At 36.3% G+C, this 18,633-nt stretch overlaps 2 long non-coding RNA genes across 3 annotated transcripts; one reads left to right on the top strand and one right to left on the bottom strand.

Annotated features, from left to right (window-relative positions):
* Positions 1-297: 297 nt before the first annotated feature.
* Positions 298-1,094, bottom strand: LOC131529292 (uncharacterized). The gene is made up of 3 exons (XR_009268051.1): positions 972-1,094; positions 445-533; positions 298-326 (listed from the first exon to the last, which is right to left on the bottom strand). It is a non-coding gene; the product is annotated as an uncharacterized LOC131529292 (long non-coding RNA).
* Positions 1,095-10,749: 9,655 nt separating this feature from the next.
* LOC131529291 (uncharacterized) lies at positions 10,750-18,056 on the top strand. Of its 2 annotated transcripts, XR_009268049.1 has the most exons (4): positions 10,750-10,995; positions 11,716-11,771; positions 13,577-13,870; positions 15,858-18,056. It is a non-coding gene; the product is annotated as an uncharacterized LOC131529291 (long non-coding RNA). The 2 variants fall into 2 exon arrangements; XR_009268050.1 differs by lacking the exon at positions 13,577-13,870.
* The last annotated feature ends 577 nt before the right edge of the window (positions 18,057-18,633 follow it).

Genomic DNA, 18,633 nt, shown 5'->3' with positions numbered 1-18,633 from the left:
TATCATACTTATCGACCTTATTCCTAAACACGGAAGTAAGCCTATGGGCGAGACTTCCAGTTCATTAGCCGCTATAGGGAAACAACGACAAGAATAACAACATGCAGTAAACGGTAAAACTGTTATAAACCAGTGTGTTTATAATTAAGCTAATACACTAAAATAACATGGTAAGACACACCAATTTGCAATATCAAGCAGCAAAACGAGCGGCTCTGTACAGCTAAAAATCTGTACATGATCATTTAAAGTATTAATGTTAGTATGACATGTATACTCACTTTTACGGAAGATCATGTGGCAGAAGATTTTCAATCCCAAAAACTCTGGACCATAAGAGGGAAAACACAGACACACACATAAATGAATATTAACAGGTTTAATAGAACAATATTGTTGACTTACTGACAGAGACATGGGCTTACAGAAATTTAGCCTACTCACCAAATTTATTACAAAACTTAACAGTAGATCCAAAAGCATGGTTTACATAGCATTCTTCAGAGTCCAATAATGGTGGTTTCATGTCCTCTCTGTTGAACAAGTGTATATTCCAGTTTTTCATGTTCCACAGTGAGACATTTTATTTTACAATAAAATAACAATATAACGTTAGTTATTTTTACTATTTCATTCTGTTATTAAAAATAAGATCAGCAAAAGGCGGCCTTCTGTACTTAAGTCATATTAACATCATACATGTCCCGCTATTTATTCTGTCATTCATGCATGTTTCTCTGTTAAAACGTCAGTAACTTGTAGTACTATGTTACGTGTATATATTTACATTCCGCGATATAAACAAATATTTAAAAACACAAAGTAGTCACTTTAAATCATGGCCATGACATCGTCATTACATACAGCCTTATCTTTATTAAAACATAATAACAAAACAGTAACAGATTATGTCATCACGATTAGCATATCACTTTAACAGTAACAGTAGAAAAATTATAAATGGTATTTACCTTCTGCCGTTTGCAATATGTGTCCATTAGCCATTGTGTCTGTGTTCATATTCGCGCTTTTTCGTTCTCAATCTGCACCGCATAACTCAAAATAAGAATTCATCTGTCAGATATGTGCTAATCCATGTAAAAGCCATTACTACTGCACTGAATGGAGCAGGACTGCAGATAAACAGAGCAGCAACGGACTGGTGTGTAAATTCAAATTTGAGCGGTAGGAGGCGTGCCCAGTTGTCATTGGCCAGATTCCTGGATGACGTTCAGATTAACCAATCACGACCAAAGCAACAAAGAGAGACATCAAATATCATTGCAACTATAGAAAAAAACTAGTTTTAAACAAAAGATAGCAAATACTTACAAGTGTATGTGTGCTATTCACTATTCACCTATAATTTCCCTATGAATTTAGAGTTAAAATAGGGTTAGGTTTAGGAGTACAGACAGTGTGTACATGTCTGCCTATACTCGTAAATTACAGTTACATTCACATGACCAATAATGACCCTTTTGAACTTTAGCAAATCCCTTGTCTCAACTGTATAACCACTCTTATGCCTTATGCCTTTTTTTCTAATTTCAAATTTCTCCGTAGGTATAGGGTTTCTCTCACACAAATAACAAATGCACATTCTGATCAGATAACATACCAATAATTTACAATGGCTGTATGTCATGTTTGTGAAAGTCAATGGATTATTTTTGGAGAGTATGAGCTTTTAAAGATTATGTATACTTTTCTCTGTTCACAATTTCCTTTGCAAAGTAATTTGGATCAACTGGTGTGTGGGAAGAGGCCTGAAAGTTTCAACCTGGAGAGTAGTGCAGCTTTACTCTTTAAAAACAGACTATGCATTATTTGATGTAATGAAATAAGTCAGCTATATTTGTGTTCAGAATTGTCAAATGTAAAAACACCTAAATATAAAACTATGATGTACTTTAAAATTACAAAGAAAAATGCTAAACAGCTAGTATGGGCATAAACCTTTAATATAATGAGCTACATATTAAAGATTATTTGTGTAATTTTACATTTAAATTATATGCAATTTAAGAATACAGAAAAAATACAGTATAAATAATACAGCCATTTTCCTGTGTTAAAAAAATGAGAACTACTATAATTTGTCATTAAAGATATAATAGCCTACTTAAAATAACAGTCAAGTTTTTAATTTATAGATGTTGTTTTACAGAATTTTACTTATAATTTAAAATAACAGAAAAATACTGTAAATATGTACAGTTATATTCCGTAAAATAGATTTATTTTATTTTTTTTACAGTGTACCTCATGACTAAATGTCAGACGTTGGCTCAATGATCGAATTTGTTTAGTTAATGCCACAACATGAAACTAACAAAAGATCAACGTCTAATGATGTTAGAGTTTGACTATGTGCACGTTACCAATATGACGTCTACGAGACGTTGGGTTTTGGTCGCCATACCTGACGACTAAATGTCAGTATTTGACATCAATATGACGTTGGCTTAAGACATTGGCTTGACGTTGGATTTTGGTTGGTTAATGCCACAACCTAAAACTAACAAAAGATCAACGTCTAATGATGTTAGAATTTGACGTTGTGTGGACGTTTCCATTATGACGTCTAGGAGACGTTGGGTTTTGGTTGCCATACCTGACGACTAAATGTCAGGTTTTGGTTGCCATACCTGATGACTAAATGTCAGTATTTGACATCAATATGATGTTGGTTTAAGACGTTGGCTGGACGTTGGATTTTGGTTAGTTAATGCCACAACCTAAAACTAACAAAAGATCAACGTCTAATGATGTTAGAGTTGGACGTTGTGTGGACGTTACCAATATGACATCTACGAGACGTTGGGTTTTGGTCGCCATACCTGACGACTAAATGTCAGTATTTGACGTCAATGTGACGTTGGCTTAAGACGTTGAATCGACTTTGGATTTTGGTTAGTTAATGCCCCAACCTAAATCTAACTAAATATCAACATGACGTCAGTATTGGACATCACAATAACGTTGTCATTAGACGTTGGCTTGACATTGAATTTTGGTCACCTGACGCCGCGACCTAAATCTAACCAAATATTCAACATGATCTCACAGAATTCCGTGTAATGACCACGGACTTAATTAACCTCCGAATCTGTGGTGGCATCACGGAATCGCCGAAAATTCCGTGATGGGCTCACAGAAGTGATACCAATGTAAGTCAGTGACAGGCATCAGCCGTGCTCCACGCACGGATCCACTGGTTCAACACTTTAAATAGGAAACCCTTAGCATCAATTTGCCGACGCGATACTGGGAAATTTATTGTCATCATTATTGTTCAGAACTGGGTAGGTTTAGGGTAGGGATGGTGTCAGGTGCTCCAGTGAAAGTATAAATTTATATACAAAATATAACTGCATCGGAGTCACTCTTTTTACGTGGTCCGATGCAGCGCTGGTGTTGAACCAGTGAATCCGTGCATGGACCACGGCTGATGCCTTCTGTGAGCCCATCACGGAATTTTCGGCGATTCCGTGATGCCACCACAGATTCGGGGTTAATTAAGTCCGTGGTCATTACACGGAATTCTGTGAGATCAGGTTGAAATATTAACGTCTTATGACATTGTGTGCCTGCTGGGAACACACAAATACACATACTCAAAATACACCAAGTACGTAAAAAAAAAAAAAAAAAACAAGTCATCTAAATCAACTAAATTTATAACATAAACGTATGTGCTTCAGGCACAAAAGTAAATTTTGTGGAACATCTAATTGACCTTAAATGTCTCCCAAGGGGCATCCACTTAAAATAATCATTCAAAGGGTGTGTGCAGTCTCCTATAATTGTATGCGCCATCCTCATCACTTGCTGTTCATAATAAAATGTAAGACTTCGCAAGGGAACACTTAAAATTTTGGAACACATATTAACAATACCTTGCAAACGATTTTTGTTCTTTGTAGACAATAAGGAAAACCAACAAATAAAGTAAAAGGACAGGACACTTTCAATAAATGAATTATAGAAAGTCCTGAGAATGACTCTCTGTACATTGAAAGAATTCAGTTTCCTCAACACATACAATCTTTGATGTGACTTTTTAATGATTGCATCTGTGTTTTGATCAAACTTCAACCTATTATTAACAATCGTACCTAAATACTTGTATTCTTCCACTACATGAACCTGTGTGTCATTAATGACCACCCTTTGAGGTGTAAGTGTTTTCTTACTAAAACTGATGATCATCTCTTTCGTTTTTGACACATTCAAATCTAATTTCATCCTATTACACCATAGAATAAAATCATCCAAAAGTGGACCATATTCCTGATCTAGATATGACAGCAAGGACAGAAGCACAGTATTGTCTGCATATTTTATAACTTATATTAATAATAATAATAATAATATTTTATTTAATAACTATTATTGTACAAACTCTGACAATCATTTGTATATGTAAAATGAAAAGATCAGGAGAAAGTACACAGCCTTGTGGTGAACCTATAAAAATATTTAACGTGTCTAATAAGACCACATTAACTCTAACCTTTTGTTCGCTATATGTTAAAAGATTCATAATCCATAAACTAAACCATAGTTAAAATTGAACTGACTAATACGTTTTTGGCCTAAAATAATAGGTTGCAAAAAATTAAATGCAGACGAAAAGTCCACAAACAAAAGCAAAGGCTCCACTATTTTCCAGATGTCGGCTGAGAGCATTCAACAAAAACAGATTTGCATCCTCTACGCCTCTTCCAGCACAATATGCGAACTGCAACGGATCTAAAAGTGATCCAACAACTGTCATCACATACTTTTTTATCTCTTTTTCAAAAACCTTCATGACCAAAGAAGTCAAGGCAATAGGACGTTAGTCGTTCAACAACTCTGGCTTTGCTTTTTTAGGTATAGGTACAATAGTTGAGCTTTTCCACAAATCTGGTACCAACCCTAGATCTAAAGAAGATTGAAAAAGTAAGTGGAGAGCTCCACTAAGCTGTTCAGCACAGTGACTCTGTGTCCACATATGCTATCTGGGCCTGGGGCCTTATTAAGCGGTGTAGCCTTCAACTGTTTCAATATATCAGATGGTTTCAATTTAAAATTATTCAAATAACTAGTATTATCTTTAAAAAGAGCCATCTTGCTAATATTATCTATAAAAAGTGCCATCTCATCATCTGTAGTTGATGTATTAAAACGAGAAAAAAAATCATTATACTTATTAGATAGAAGAAAATTAGAATCATAATTCTCCAATTCTCCATAGGCCTTTGTTGATTTGATACCCAAGTACTGACTTCAGCCATACTCTTAATTCCTTTCCAGGCAGCTTTAAGATTACTTTGCATAAACACACCCTCAATCTTATTTTTATAATTACTTTTAGCAATTTTATTGCCCTTTTAACTTCCCTGTTTATCTGTTTTTTCTCCTCATTAGTTCCTGAGAGAAATACTCTCTTCTTCATATTCAATATACTTTTTAACTCCTTCGTAACCCAAGGTTTATTATTGGGATACAAAGTGATCTTTTTTGTAGGTATGACAAAATCAACAGAGAACGTAATATAATTAGAAACCGTGAGCACCTGTTATTAAGATCAGACCATGTGTTCAAAAACATATTCCAATCGGTGCAATCCGATTAGAACCCTTTAAACCCTTTAAAACTTCAATATTAGAAGCTGTCCATTCTCGAACAAATCGTTCTTCTCTCTTCACATATGTAAACACTGTGTGCTTTTGACAGTATTAGACGCAAAATCAATCAGACATGAAAGACAACTTATAAGTTGAGTTAAGTCTTAAACCCAGGTAGGAGGGGACTTTCTCGCAACCTTGCGCAAAGTTCCCTAAAAGTACCCTAAAGGTGACGAAAGTCCCGAACCTCTACAGAACATTAGGGATGTTCCTAAAACGTCCTCTTTTGGTTATGAAAGTGCTGGTGCTCAATGTTACTTACGTGACTTAAGGGGGACGTTCTATTTTGGTTATTTTTTGGTCACATAAGAACGTTACAAAGAGGATATTTGGGACGTTTGCAGAACGTTCTCACATGGTCCTCTTTTAGTCATATAATAACGTTCCCAATATGACATTAGGAGGACGTTCTATATTGGTTATTTTTTTGGTCACATAAGAACGTTACAAAGAGGACATTTGGGACGTTAACAGAACGTTCCCATATGGTCCTCTATTAGTCAAATAATAACATTCCAGATATGACTTTAGGAGGATGTTCCATTTTGGTTATTTTTTGGTCACATAACAACGTCACAAAGAGGACATTTGGAACGTTAACAGAATGTTTTCACATGGTCCTCTTTTAGTCATATAATAAAGTTCCCAATATGACATTAGGAGGACGTTCTATATTGGTTATTTTTTTGGTCACACAACAACGTCACAAAGAGGACATTTGGGACGTTAGCAGAATGTTCTCACATGGTCCTCTTTTAGTCATATAATAACGTTCCCAATGTGACATTAGGAGGACGTTCTATATTGGTTATTCTGTGGTCACATAAGAACGTTACAAAGAGGACATTTGGAACATTAACAAAACGTTTTCACATGGTCCTGTTTTAGTCATATAATAACGTTCCACATATGACTTTAGCAGGAGGTTCTGTATTATTCTATGGTCACATAACAACGTTACAAAGAGGACATTTGGGACGTTAAGAGAACGTTCCCACATGGTCCTCTTTTAGTATATAATAGGTAATGTTCCAAATATGACTTTAGGAGGACGTTCTATATTGGTTATTCTGTGGTCACATAGCAACGTTACAAAGAGGACATTTGGGACGTTAACAGAATGTTCCCATATGGTCATATTTTAGTATATAATAATGTTCCAAATATGACTTTAGGAGGACGTTCTGTATTGGTTATTCTATGGTCACATAGCACACAGAGGACATCTGGGACCTAAACAGAACGTTCCCATATGGTCCTCTTTTAGTCATATAATAACATTCCCAATATGACTTTAGGAGGACGTTCTATATTGGTTATTCTATGGTCACATAGCAACATTAAAAAGAGGACTTTTGGGACGTTAACAGAACGTTCCCTTATGGTTCCCTTTTAGTCAGATTGGGACGTTTCATTTGGGACTGTGCTGCAACATATCCTCCTTACCCATTTGGAAACATTGGAGGCACACATTTCACTTATAGGTGAAATGCTCAATTCTCATTATATATATATATACAGTGAGGAAAATAAGTATTTGAACACCCTGCTATTTTGCAAGTTCTCCCACTTAGAAATCATGGAGGGGTCTGAAATTATCATCGTAGGTGCATGTCCACTGTGAGAGACATAATCTAAAAAAAAAAATCCAGAAATCACAACGTATGATTTTTTAACTATTTATTTGTATGATACAGCTGCAAATAAGTATTTGAACACCTGTCTATCAGCTAGAATTCTGACCCTCAAAGACCTGTTAGTCTGCCTTTAAAATGTCCACCTCCACTCCATTTATTATCCTAAATTAGATGCACCTGTTTGAGGTCGTTAGCTGCATAAAGACACCTGTCCACCCCATACAATCAGTAAGAATCCAACTACTAACATGGCCAAGACCAAAGAGCTGTCCAAAGACACTAGAGACAAAATTGTACACCTCCACAAGGCTGGAAAGGGCTACGGGGAAATTGCCAAGCAGCTTGGTGAAAAAAGGTCCACTGTTGGAGCAATCATTAGAAAATGGAAGAAGCTAAACATGACTGTCAATCTCCCTCGGACTGGGGCTCCATGCAAGATCTCACCTCGTGGGGTCTCAATGATCCTAAGAAAGGTGAGAAATCAGCCCAGAACTACACGGGAGGAGCTGGTCAATGACCTGAAAAGAGCTGGGACCACCGTTTCCAAGGTTACTGTTGGTAATACACTAAGACGTCATGGTTTGAAATCATGCATGGCACGGAAGGTTCCCCTGCTTAAACCAGAAACATGTCCAGGCCCGACTTAAGTTTGCCAATGACCATTTGGATGATCCAGAGGAGTCATGGGAGAAAGTCATGTGGTCAGATGAGACCAAAATATAACTTTTTGGTCATAATTCCACTAAACGTGTTTGGAGGAAGAAGAATGATGAGTACCATCCCAAGAACACCATCTCTACTGTGAAGCATGGGGGTGGTAGCATCATGCTTTGGGGGTGTTTTTCTGCACATGGGACAGGGCGACTGCACTGTATTAAGGAGAGGATGACCGGGGCCATGTATTGCGAGATTTTGGGGAACAACCTCCTTCCCTCAGTTAGAGCATTGAAGATGGGTCGAGGCTGGGTCTTCCAACATGACAATGACCCGAAGCACACAGCCAGGATAACCAAGGAGTGGCTCTGTAAGAAGCATATCAAGGTTCTGGCGTGGCCTAGCCAGTCTCCAGACCTAAACCCAATAGAGAATCTTTGGAGGGAGCTCAAACTCCGTGTTTCTCAGCGACAGGCCAGAAACCTGACGGATCTAGAGAAGATCTGTGTGGAGGTGGGCCAAAATCCCTCCTGCAGTGTGTGCAAACCTGGTGAAAAACTACAGGAAACGTTTGACCTCTGTAATTGCAAACAAAGGCTACTGTACCAAATATTAACATTGATTTTCTCAGGTGTTCAAATACTTATTTGCAGCTGTATCATACAAATAAATAGTTAAAAATCATACATTGTGATTTCTGGATTTTTTTTTAGATTATATCTCTCACAGTGGACAAGCACCTACGATGACAATTTCAGACCCCTCCATGATTTCTAAGTGGGAGAACTTGCAAAATAGCAGGGTGTTCAAATACTTATTTTCCTCACTGTATATGTATACAGTAAATCCTTATACTATCTGTCATTTCCCTATATTTGTGGCCTATTGGATACCTTGCATTTTAAACCAATCACAAAGGTCCTGAGCGGCATATGCTCCAATAGCAGGAGCAGAGGAGAGGGATCCACCTATCCATCCCAGCATCAGTTAAACCAGACTGAGGCTTTATTTTTTCTTCACCAGCAGAGAGCCAACAAGATTCTTCTAAGGTGAGTATGTCTGCTAATTTAATTATCTATCATGGAAAGTTATTTTAATAATAGTTTTCTGGAAAAGAAGCTAATGTTGTGAACATACCTTGCTAAACTAAAGTGAGTATAAAGTTTAGCAACATGATCTCATGAGAATTCGTATCTATTGTAAAATGGGGTTCTACAATTAAACGTACTGCATGGTTGCTTATTGAAATAGCTTATTGACAACATAAATCCTTTTTCAAGTGCATTTATTAAATTAAGTTTACTCATTTACTTAATATGAAATAATACAATTTCAGTTTATATGTATGATTTCTGCTGTCAACTCCTTTCGAAGAATAAAATGTTCAACAAGACTAACCCTTAAAATCAATAACATTTCTGTAATTATTCAACCGTTTTTATGAAATATTTATTTTATTTGCCATTTCTCCAACATGCTGTGACTGACGATAGAACCATAAAACACACCATAAAAGTAATACACATAATTACAAAAGGAATCAATTTTATTTTATCTGCGCTGTAATTCAAGTCTTCTGAATTCATACGACTGCGAGGAATAGACCCAAATTCAACCATTTATTCAGAGATCTTCATCCATCACAGTTGCCAACTCTCGCGAGACAAATAAGCAACCGCAGCTTCAAAAACAGGCCCAAAACAAGCACAATATTTTTTGATGATTTATTATCATCAATATTATTCATTATCAATTATTTAGTACCAATAAATGAGCCTGCAACATTTTAAACTGAAACCACTCTTTTATCTGAAAAGCAAAAACAGAAGCTATTTTACAAAAATTAGCAAACTGCAACAAAATTGGGAACAAAACTCGTCTCCAGTCACCTGTGAGCAGAATAGGATTGGAGAGATGGAAAAGGAGAAAAGCACAAGAGCTTCAAAGGGAAGCTGTAACATAGCCACAAATTTATATAACATAGCCTAAAATATATAGGGGTCATTCTATGGAAATGTCCATTTTTCTGTCCCTAGCCTTTACAGAAATATTACACTTGAAAAACACTTGGTTACAATTTTATATATATATATATATATATATATATATATATATATATATATATATATATTTTGTTTTTTTTTTAAATGAAACAATGTGTTTTTGAACAATTACACCTTCTTGAGCCATCAGTGTGGCAGTATTTGTTTTAATCAATTATAAAGAATTCCAAGCACCACAAAACTGCTCGTCCCCACAGCCATGTACAGAGGGAAAGTGCTTTATTCTGAGGTCAAAAATAGGTTTTTCTTCCATTTAAAATAAAATAATGTATACATAACTATCAAATAAATGAAATTTTAAAAAACTAAATGCCACATAAATATTACAAAAAAATATAAAATTATATAAAATTATATATTAAATTATAATATATTAAAAAAGTAATAATATTTTATAAAATATTATAAAAAAAGATAAAAAAATCATTAAGCTATCATTTATGTGTATTCATGAACTCAAAAGGTAATCTAATAATGTGGTTGAAATGTTAAAAAAAGAAACATTTTAATACATCTTGCCATACCAGGCTATTTGAACCAAATGTATTTACTCAGTATTAGAATATGAATACTTGTTTTTTATTACAGCCCGTGATAATTAATACATTACAAACACATTGTAAAAATTAGACTAAAAGAAAGTCATCCCACTCCTCTATGTCTACTTCTATCGTCGCTTTGATTACAGCGTCACGCGCCTTCTTATTGACTGTGATTTTTCTCCAGTGAGGGGGCGAATTTGGCAAATTACTCTACTGCACTTATATTATTACACTGGTTAGCTATTAACTGCGAGCACACAGAGTGTCAATCAATGCATTGAAGAATACGGCGAACATAAATAAAGAAACGAAGTTGTCAGATTTCCCTAACAAGCAACCATATTTTTTTAAATAAGCCCAAAAAAACGCAAACCGCGACCAGGAATTTTTTCACGCAACTTTACAAAGAAAGAAAAGTGAGGTGAGTTTGAATGATGCAAGCTTTCACGGAGTGGATCGGGATGGTAATCTGAATAATATTTCCATCGATCATCAACTTAAATTCTGCTCTGTACCTCACACAAAACTATTGTATTTCACCTGTGGCTGCAACGCATCATCATTTGGACTACTTTTGGTAATGTTTTTGACATTTTTGCAGTAAATTATTGGGATTGCACTTGTCTGTCCATCATGCTTTTATTTATAGCATTACGTTACTGTAAGAAATGGCTGTAGTTAGGTTTAAAGGTAGGAATGGGATTAGCAACCCAGAATATTTTTTTGTAATGCTATGTTGTTACTAAAATGGTCATTTCCTTACACATTTCTGTCTATTATGTTTCATATGTTTTATATTCGTTATTAAATGCGTTTGTTTGGGTTTGTGGGAAGGTTACCGTCAAGGTGTCTAAAAATGTAAATTGCTTATCGATAAAATGATTTTAAAAAAAATGTATATTATATCGTAATGATATAAAAGATTTGTAAATATATGTTACGTTTTTAACTGACCATGCTTAGATTTAACAAGACGTTTGTGGACCAGATTTTTTGTTTCTTTTCGGTTGTCTATAAGTTATTAATTAATTAACTTTTTACAGTTGTCTTTTCTTTTTACACCCATTTGGTCTTTTCTTTGATTAGAAACGAACACTGTACTGCAATTTTTTCATACTGTGCCCTTTTCTGTGCTTTCCAGACCCTGCCATGTACCCTGCCCTCTTCATACAGGCTGTCATGATGTCATCTCAGAAGGTAGGCTCATCTTGCAAAAAGGTTTTTCAAATTTTCGGCAGCATATTGCTGACAGGCCAGAAAAAGGGATCAATGTCACGTTATAATATGATACATTACCAGTTAAAAGTTTTTGAACAGTAAGTATTTTTCAAAGTTTTTTTTAAAGAAGTCTCTTCTGCTCACCAAGCCTGCATTTATTTGATCCAAAGTACAGCAAAAAGTAAATATGTCAAGGTCAGCAAGAAGGGACCCAAATGCAGAGTGAGTGAAACAAATATTTATTGAAAGCACAAGTTCAAGGGAGTGCCCAGGGGTGAACAGTCTTGGGACAACTCCAACCAGCGGGAGAGAACTATGCCTCCAGAGGTAGACAGTCTGGAGAACAGTCCCAGTCAGTGGCCAATCCAAGCAGCAGAATGGGGAGAAGGCCAGAGCAGAGACCAGTAGGGCGTGCAATCAGAGTGAAGGGGCATAAAGTAGGCTAGTGTCCATGAAAGGCTCTCTGCACCAAGCTTGGTTGGCAGACTGCCTTGGGGAACCAACAGGCAGGAAGTCTCAGGCTGGTAGAGCAGGACAGGCTTGGTTGGCAGACTGCCTTGGGGAACCAACAGGCAGGGAGTCTCTATACAATTGTGTTAAGCTGAAGCATGAAGTATAGAAATAATCAAATCGTGTATTTAAAAAAATAATGTGCATTACGAAATGTCAATCTTGCACACGGAATAATAAAAAATTAAAAATGAATAAATCTTGAGATAAATACATGTGGGAATGAATAAATATATAAAATAAATGAATGCATAAATAGACTTAAAAATAAATAAGTTAATTAAATATAAAAATAAATACAGAAAATAAATCAATAAAGAAAAAAGGTAATAAAGTTAATTCAGGATAAAGTGTTATGACAAGTTAATTATATTTATTTATTTCAGCAAATCATTTATTCCTTTATTTCTTAGGCCAGTCGTATTTTCACCAACAAAAAAATGGTTTCAAGTCCACTATTTCTATCTTTTGCTGTAGTGGAAATATCAGTTTATATTTCCAAACATTAATTTTGCCATTAATTGTAATAATCCAGTGAGATTTTTGTTTGCACAAGGAGTCTGAAAACAGCCAGTGCTCCACAAAGAGATCTGATCTCATCATCATCCAGTCTGTCTGGAATGACATGAAGAAACAGAACAAACTGAGACAGACTAAATCCAGAAGAACTGTGGTAACGTCTCCAAAGTACTTCAAGAAACCTACCTGCAAAGCTACTCACAAGTGCATCTAGAGCAAAAGCTGCTTTAAAACACAAAGGATGGTCACAACAAATGTTGATTTAATTAATAGAAGTTAATTGATAAATGAAATTTATTTATGAGATTATTTTTGACAGCATCCTCAACAGAATTTTCACACAAGTGCCTAAAACTTTTAACAGTACTGTAGCTTTGTAGATACTGTAGGTCTTTTGAAGCATCTAAGAGACGTTGCCACATTTCCTCTGGATTTAGTCTGTCTCTTCATTTCATTCCAGACAGACTGGATGATGTGATATATATGTGCTCATAAGTTTGAATTCATTTATAAATTGAATGAATTTATAAAAACAACCCCTTTCAAATGTTTACATACCCTTGAATCTTAATACTGTGTGTTGTTTCCTGAGTGATCCACGATTGTTTTATGTTTTGTGATAGTTGTTCATGAGTCCCTTGTTTGTCTTGAGACCTTTAAGAACAGCAGGCTGAACTGCTCATGACATGCTGCTTTTTGGATGCTTTTATATAGGCCTAAGTGGTCCCTAATACTGGTCTGTTTCCTTGGTGCAGAATTTCAGCCACTATGAGCCAGTCCCACAATGAGCTTTCCTTAGGACGTGCCATTCTGTGTCTGTAGCTTTAAATGCTAATGAGGAGGAGAGAGGCGGTGCAAGGTGGAGAGTGGGGGTGTGGCCTTAACCAGCTTGCGCTACCATGCGCTAATGTTGACAGTGGATGTATCGCAGTGGCTCATAGACACGCAGTCGTTCAAGTTTTTCAGTTTGACCCAGAATCTGATCCGGATGGAGAAGCACCGGATGAAGAAGTTGCAACTCAGCGGCTACAGCAGGACGTCTCCGAATGGTTAGTTTAAAATACTGTGTCTGGATACGGTACTTTAGTTGGTTTGTTTATGTATGCTGTTTCAGTTATCATCATGTAGCTAATTCTAGCCATAGGCTCGGATGAAGGAACTAAAAAAAAAAAAAAAAAAAACAAACTGTCATGCTTCGCTCGTTTGCAAGCCATGATGTCTCTCAAAGAAAAAAAATAATAATATTGCGCTCACCTCGCACGGTAGTAGCTCATCTTCTCATGGGCGGGCAAAGCAGAGAAAGGGGAGGTAACCTTTCCCCGTATGATGACATATAGGGAAGATTCCAGATCGGGGCATCTGAGCTTTCATTTTCTCAAAGGCGAAGCAGGATACCCAGTGCTCGGTTTACACCTATCGCCATTTCTAGCCACTGGAGGACCATAGTCAGGCTAGGGGAACTCATATTAATGTTAAAAAACCTCATAAAGTGAAATTTTCATGCCATGGGACCTTTAAGAAAAATCCTCCAGCTCCTGCAAATTCTTTGTTTTCCAGCGTCCTCTGCATATGTGAACTCTTTCCAACAGTGACTGTATGATTTTGAGAACAATCTTTTGACACTGAGGACAACTGAAGGAATGATACACAACTATTACAAAAGGTGAAAATATTTACTTATGCTCGAGAAGGCCACACAATGCATTAAGAGCCAGTACACTTTTGAACTGGATGATGTGTAAATTGTTTAAATAGCTTTCTTTTTCCATTTAGTACTGCTCTTCAGTAGCTACATAAATAATTACATGTTTCCCAAAAAACGAAATAAGTACAAATTTACCCTAATCATCCATTTCAAAAAGTTTCCATGCCCCGGCTCTTAATGCTTTGTGTTTCCTTCTTAAGCATCAGAAAATGTTTTCATTTTTTTGTAATAGTTGTGTATGAGTCCAAGATTGTATGTAAACTTTTGAATGTAGTCATTTTTATAAATTCAGTTGTCATTTTGTCTTGAGTATAAACTTCTGTTATTTGAAATCACTTATTCAGGACAGTAGTAAATACAAAATAACATGCAATTTTCATGATCCCTCGTATTTTGTTAAAATTCTGAACATTTTGCATATTCTGCAAGTGGTATGTTAACTTATGAGCACCACTGTATGTGTATACAGACAAACACGCGCGCACGCGCACACGTTTTATATATATATATATATATATATTAGTGCTGTCAATCGATTAAAAAAAATGTAATTTAATACAACAAAACATTTCTTGCGACCTTACATGAAGTATTATGACAAAATGCATTATAAAGAAGAATTGGACCTGTTCTGCAGCTGCATTAGAGCTAACATTAGCATCATGCTTCATAAGACAATTTATGAGATTAATAGTGCACTTTTACTCAGAACTCACTTCAAACCACCATCGAGTGTTTGTAATAACTTCCTTTTACGATCAGGTGTGGAATTTGGTTGTTTACTGTTGTTAAAATATGCTATTTATAACCTTTTATATCACTGCACAAATTAGCATTTCAGATGTACACATTCATTTTACAAAATCACATACAGACCCTATCCTATCGTAATCTTGCGTTTATTATCTTATATAATCTATAGTGGCTGATGTCATGTTTATTTCTGCTGTGTAAAAGCCTTAACATGTGCTCTGCTGAAACTCACGTTGTTTGTGATGTTAACTGCCTCTCCGTTCTTAAGTTGCCAGGGATACATTCCAAGTATAATACACATTAGTAAAAGGATCTATTTTCATTTTTACTTGTCTATATACACTTTGGGTGTTCGCGGTACATTATAAAAGTAGTTTAAAAGTGTAGTATAAAAGTGATTAATTTGCGTAAAAAAAATATTAACGTGTTAAAAATGTTTGATTACTCGCATGCGTTAACGTTGACACCCCTAATATATATATAATTTATGTTTTTGTAAATTTGGTCCTCTATACTTGTACACCTAAGTGTAATTAAAAGTAATTAAAAATTAATTGAAGTGATTGCTTTTTTTTCAGGCAGCGGAAGAACAACTTGGGGCACCTCCTGAAGATGGAGACAGTGACTGACACACGCACACACACACTAAATATATAATTACTGTAAATTATGTTCTTGTTACTGTTTCCATTATTAGGACACATTTTGATGCTTTACTGTGGAAATTGTCATGGCAATAAAGCCAATTTGAACTGAATTGATTTGACTGAGTTCCCCCCTCTCTATCTCCACCACCCTTCCTGTGCATGACCATATTTAACGTTTATAATCTGTTTTTGTTCACAAAATAAATGAATGCTTTCCTGCTTTGTATTTTATGTTTGAATGTGTTAAGCATGAACACAGTGCCTTAAGGTTCTGCAGACCAAGAACCGGTTTGAAAGGTCTGATCCCCTATAGTTTCCTGTAATGCGTTACTAAATCTTAGTAACTAAAGGAAGTAACTAAATAGGACCAAAACAACAACAACAACATTGTAGGTTTGTCCTGCAAAGGTTGAATGTAGTATAGAGACCAATAGGGAACGTCCTATAGTAATGGTCCCCTTAACGTTCCCAAAACATCCTGAATGTTCTGTGAAGGTCCTCCAAATAACGTCCCCCAACCCTTTAAAGAACTCGACATCGTGACCGTCTCAGAACTTTCTGGGGACGTTACTAGATGACGTCCTTGACACCAGCGGGGACGTTCTGAGGACATTCTGGGAACGTAAAATTTCTAGTAGGGAAACTCAAGTCTGTTAGAAAGCACTTCATGTGTACGTGCTCAGAAGCACGTCAAAACAGCACATTAATTAAACGTTTAACCGCAAGGCTTTAAAGCACATGCAGATAATGCACTTTTGTGATTGCGCATAAGTGCTGTGTCCCATAAGTGTAACTCTACTGCCGAGATAACATTTGATGTGAATGTATGTCGCATTGTACAGTATATATATGATACTACGATATTTCTTGAACTTGCACCAATTAGCTCGCTCTGAAGAAGCACCTGGGCACACTTCAGCAGTCGGCACAAGAATGACGCAATATGGCGAGAGCATGAGAGAAAGGGATGCCAGCTAGAGACGCGAGCCCCATGATCTTAACATGGACTATTTTACCGATGTCCTTACTATGTAAATAAATAAAAAGAAAACAGATAGAATAGAGCAAGGTAGTGTTATAGTCCTTTTTTTGCTTTTGTTAATTGCATCGTAAATAAAAAGAAAACAAATAGATAGAATACAAAAAGCAAGTGTTAGTTTCTTTTTTTTTTTTTTTAAGAATAGAATGTGCTAGAGTTAGATGGTCAAATAAAGATGGAAGAGATATGTTTTAGCCGATTCTTGAAGATGGCTAAGGACCACCTCTTTGGGATGGCACAATAAAGTGACGTTCACTTGCAGAACGCAAGTTTCTAGAGGGCACATAAGTCTGAAGTAATGAATTTAGGTAAAGGGGTGCAGAGCCAGTGGTGGTTTTGTTGGCAAACATTAATTCCTTGAATTTTATGTGAGCAGATATTCTTAGTCAGTGCAAATTGATAAACAGAGGTGTGACATGCATTCTTTTTGACTCATTAAAAACTTATCTTGCTGCGGTGTTTTGGATTAATAGTAAAGGTTTGATAGAACTGGCTGGAAGACCTGTCAAGAGAACATTGCAATAGTCCAGCCTGGACAGAACAAGAACTTGAACAAGGGAGTTGTGAAGCATGTTCTCCTGATCTTATTGATGTTGAATAAAGCAAATCTGCAGGACCGGGCAGTTTTAGCAGTGTGGTCTGAGAAAGTCAGCCGATCAATCATAACTCCAAGGTTTCTGGCTGTTTTTGAAGGAGTTATGATTGATGTGCCTAACTGGATGGTGAAATTGTGATGAAACGATGGGTTTGATGAAACCACAAGCAGTTCTGTCTTGGCAGTGCTGAGTTGAAGGTGATGGTCCTTCATCCAGCAAGAAATGTCTGTTAGACAAGCTGAGATGCGAGTAGCTATCGTCGGATCATCAGGATGGAATGAGAGGTAGAGTTGAGTGTCATCAGCATAGCAGTGGTATGAAAAGCCATGTTTCTGAATGACAGAACCTAGTGATGCTATGTAGACAGAGAAGAGAAGTGGTCCAAGAACTGAGCCCTGAGTCACCCCAGTAGTTAGATGTTGTGACTTGGACACCTCACCTCTCCAATATACCTTGAAGGACCTATCGGAGAGGTAAAACCACTGGAGTGCAGTTCCTGAGATGCCCTTCCCCAAAAGGTTGACAGGAGGATCTGATGGTTAACTGTGTCAAAAGCAGCGGACAGATCCAGCAAGATAAGTGTTGAAGATTTGGAATCCACTCTTGCCAGTCTTAGGCCTTCAACAACTGAGAGCAAGGCAGGCGGTTGAATGTCCACTTCTGAAACCAGACTGGTTTCAACATTTGCAACGTTCACAAATCAGTGTTGACTGTGTTCCACAATCAATCAGCAAAAATAGTTAGACTGAATTGTAATTGATTTGCAATTTTTATTTATTTATTAAAAATCATCCGTTTAGTGTTGTTCAATAACACTTTTACACAGATAGTGAGATGTACAGAGTATACATTGGGTGACTTTACTCTGGCTGAATTAGTCTATCCTAGAAGGCAGACAGAGCCTGTCTGGATATGCAAGATATGTTTATGTAAGTTCCAATCATGAGATCTGTGCTCAATACACTATTAATGATGTCATAAAACTGCTGAGTGCTTTCCTCAGCTAATGAGACGAGACCTTAGCCCTGACAACTGTGTCTTAAACAGATGGTGCTACAAATATCAAGCTGTC

Source organism: Onychostoma macrolepis, chromosome 21 (assembly GCF_012432095.1).
Source record: "Onychostoma macrolepis isolate SWU-2019 chromosome 21, ASM1243209v1, whole genome shotgun sequence".
NCBI classification, from domain to species: Eukaryota; Metazoa; Chordata; class Actinopteri; order Cypriniformes; family Cyprinidae; genus Onychostoma; species Onychostoma macrolepis.
Note: the sequence above shows the minus strand (reverse complement) of the source record. Positions and strands in the feature narration are given on the sequence as shown.